Raw genomic sequence first — 3,939 nt, 5'->3', positions numbered from 1 at the left:
CAAGCCCGTTCAAGTGAGATATCTTGAACCTTGAACGGTCAGAGTGCTGACACTCTGGGACACCTGTCTTATCTCAGTAACTTTCTGAATGAGTTATTGAGCACTTTCAGAGATTCCCTGCTGCGGTTTCCTCTTTCCATTACCTACGATTCCCACATCTTCCCGCAGCCTCATAAGACCCCTGAACAACCCATCCTCGGACACAATGATCCTAAAGTGAAACAAGACACGGATATGAAGCTGTGATCAATGCAGTGAGTTTTATTTCTCCGTACAGCCCATTATTTAGACAGCAGTACTACAGGGTCAGGGGGATATGGGACCGACACAATCAAACAAAGCCTGCTCCCCGTGAACGAAGGTTTAATTCAGTGAGAACTTGGGGAGCTCGGGCTGGTGAGAATCGGTCTGCAACAATGGAACTCATCGTGGCAGAATACCGGCAGAGTCTCCTCGTTTGTGTTACAGGAGCCCTCTCGACACATTCCTTCAAGCGAGCTGCAGATATCCATGAGCCCTAAAATCAAAAATGAAGAGTTAATTGATTGACTGTTCTGGACACAGAGGGTGGGAGAACAATGAGAAAACATGAAGCTGAGTCTGTCCGTGTTACTGCAACTGACTCTGGACCACACATGAACCTCAGCTTATTTGTACTTCATTAAACCTCACACTGACCCCTCCCCGACCTGTAGAGACTCACTCTTTGTTCTCCAGGGCAGCCCAATAGTTTTTCCACAGAATGGAGCCCAGCATTCCCGCTATCTGAGACTAGAGACAAAGAAAAGAAAGATCTAACATTTATATGGAGCCTTTCCCGTCAACAGAAGGGCCCAAAGAGTTTCACAGACAAAGGATTATTTCTGAGATACCGACATTGTTTTGTCGCCAAATTGCTCACAGCAAAGTCCCACAAACAGCAAATGAGATTTGACAGTGTGGGGATTTTCTGGTTATGTTAGTTGAGAGAATGAGGTTGGTCCAAGACACCAGGAGAACTCCCAGCTCTTCAAATAATGCCACCAAGTGTTTCTTGCCCCATGAACAGGTAGACAAGGTCTCCGTTTAAAGATTCATTCCAAAGACGGCACCTCCAACAGTGCAGCACTCCCCCAGTGCTGGGCTGTATGTACTGGAGTGGGACATCAACCCATAACTTGGTCACTCAACTCCCAACTGAGGTAAACTGACACCCGGCTCCTGAAAATTGATAGTTTCACTGCTTGACTCCTCCACTTATTTAGTGTCCTCATATCCTGATCTCGATGAAGGCTGCAGAATTATTAGGATTAAAGAAACCAGTTTTGAAACCATTTTGATCCAATCCCCTCCCCTCATTGTGTGAAAAACTGACTCATGTCTGGGGATCGGTTCCTCAGACGCCTCCAGTATCGCTCCCAATTCACCATTCTTCATCTGTGGGTCTGAGCATTGAGTGTGGGGGAAAGGGGCTGAAGGAGTTCCTGATCCCGTTCACACTCTCACACTTTGTAGCAGGCAGCACTGATCGGGAGCAAGAACTGTGAGATTCCCCCTCCATAGTGCCTGGGTACTGAGGCCAATTACAGAGTCTCCCAAACAGGTCAATGATCCGGCTGGGATCCGCTGACTCAGCACCGGCCAGTAATTTGTGATTTAATGCCCGGTCTGTTTGGATCCTCACACAACACCCACCATTCCCACTCCCCGCTCAGGTACCGACTAAACAATCGGGGGATTTACATGTGGAACTGGTTCAGGTTAAATTCTTCAATCATTCTTACAATAAGTCAACATGGCTTTGTCAAGGGAAGATCATGTCTGACTAATTTGATTGAATTTTTTGAGGGGGTGACTAGGCGTGTGGATGAGGGTAACGCAGTGGATGTGGTATACATGGATTTCAGTAAGGCCTTCGACAAAGTCCCGCACAGGAGACTGGTCAAGAAGGTACGAGCCCATGGAATCCAGGGTGCCTTGGCACTTTGGATACAAAACTGGCTTAGTGGCAGAAGGCAGAGGGTGATGGTCGAAGGTTGTTTTTGTGACTGGAAGCCTGTGGCCAGTGGGGTACCACAGGGATCGGTGCTGGGTCCCTTGCTGTTTGTGGTCTACATTAATGACTTGGATATGAATGTAAAAGGTATGATCAGTAAGTTCGCTGATGATACAAAAATTGGTAGGGTGGTAAATAGCGAGGAGGATAGCCTCAGTCTGCAGGACGATATAGATGGGTTGGTCAGATGGGCGGAACAGTGGCAAATGGAATTTAACCCGGAAAAGTGCGAGGTGATGCACTTTGGAGGGACTAACAAGGCAAGGGAATACACAATGAATGGGAGGACCCTAGGCAAGACAGAGGGTCAGAGGGATCTTGGTGTGCAAGTTCACAGATCCCTGAAGGCGGCGGAACAGGTAGATAAGGTGGTAAAGAAGGCATATGGGATACTTGCCTTTATTAGCCGAGGCATAGAATATAAGAGCAAGGAGGTTATGATGGAGCTGTATAGAACACTGGTTGGCCACAGCTGGAGTACTGTGTGCAGTTCTGGTCGCCACACTACAGGAAGGATGTGATCGCTTTGGAGAGGGTGCAGAGGAGATTCACCAGGATGTTACCAGGGCTGGAGCGCTTCAGCTATGAAGAGAGACTGGGAAGATTGGGTTTGTTTTCCTTGGAGCAGAGGAGGCTGAGGGGGGACATGATTGAGGTGTACAAAATTATGAGGGGCACAGATAGGATGGATACTAAGGAGCTTTTTCCCTTCGTTGAGGGTACTATAACAAGGGGACATAGATTCAAGGTAAAAGGCGGGAGGTTTAGAGGGGATTTGAGAAAGAACTTTTTCACCCAGAGGGTGGTTGGAGTCTGGAACTCACTGCCTGAAAGGGTTGTGGAGGCAGGAACCCTCACAACATTCAAGAAGCATTTGGATGAGCACTTGAAATGCCATAGCATACAAGGCTACGGACCAAATGCTGGAATATGGGATTAGAGTAGACAGGGCTGATGGCCGGCGCGGACACGATGGGCCGAAGGGCCTCTATCCGTGCTGTATAACTCTATAACTCTATAACTCTATAACTCTATAATATTCATTTTACCAATCAAACCGTGAGCTTCAGTCAGAGAATAAAATAGATTAAAAAATACAAAACTATCTGATCACTTTCTGCTGACAGATCGGGGAAATGTACAGACCTGAACCATCACGATCTTCCCTGAACCCCCCTTGAACATTGATGGAGTGAGTCAGCACCAGGACTCCAAATACCAAGAGCAGGACTTTGATCATCTTCCGCTGAGTTCCTCAGAATCAGGATCAGACGGCCGGAGTTCACAAGTTCTGTATCTAGACTCAGAGAGTTTGCTGTATTTATAATCCGATGCACGGGGAGGGACTCTCTGAAAATATTCTGGGAAAATTTCCCTTCTGTGTGACGGTGGATCAGTTGGCAGCTTGCCTCAGTTGTCAGTTCTCTATCTTTCAGATCACAAGGTTGCGTGTTTGGCCCCACTACATGGTTTGAAACATGAGCTCATCTGACAGGATGTGCCAGGTACACAAGCAGGACATTTAACACTTAACTCCACCCCAGTATTGCATCCACATGAGCTATGAATCACACCCGACGATCCAGCTCGCTCCCCTTGCTCTTAAATATTTCACAGTCTGATCTCTCTTCCACCGGTAAACACTCAGAACGACCCGGGACTGAGAGCAAACCCCTTATAATCAGGGACAGAATGAACCGGGATTGACAGCACATCCCTTTCAAACGGACACAGAATGATCCTGGACTGACAGCACATCCCTTTTAAACAGACACAGAATGTTCCGGGACTGACAGCACATCCCTTTTAAACGGAGACAGAATGATCCGGGACTGACAGCACATCCCTTTCAAACAGACACAGAATGATCCGGAACTGATAGCACATCTCATCTAAACAGGCAC

At 47.4% G+C, this 3,939-nt stretch overlaps 1 long non-coding RNA gene across 1 annotated transcript; it reads right to left on the bottom strand.

Moving 5' to 3' along the window:
- Window positions 1-235: 235 nt before the first annotated feature.
- On the bottom strand, window positions 236-3,315 carry LOC137304325 (uncharacterized). The gene is made up of 2 exons (XR_010958556.1): window positions 3,182-3,315; window positions 236-517 (listed from the first exon to the last, which is right to left on the bottom strand). It is a non-coding gene; the product is annotated as an uncharacterized lncRNA (long non-coding RNA).
- Between the last annotated feature and the right edge of the window lie 624 nt (window positions 3,316-3,939).

Source organism: Heptranchias perlo, chromosome 37 (assembly GCF_035084215.1).
Source record: "Heptranchias perlo isolate sHepPer1 chromosome 37, sHepPer1.hap1, whole genome shotgun sequence".
In the NCBI taxonomy this organism is placed as follows: Eukaryota; Metazoa; Chordata; class Chondrichthyes; order Hexanchiformes; family Hexanchidae; genus Heptranchias; species Heptranchias perlo.
This window is presented reverse-complemented; position numbering and strand designations above follow the sequence as displayed.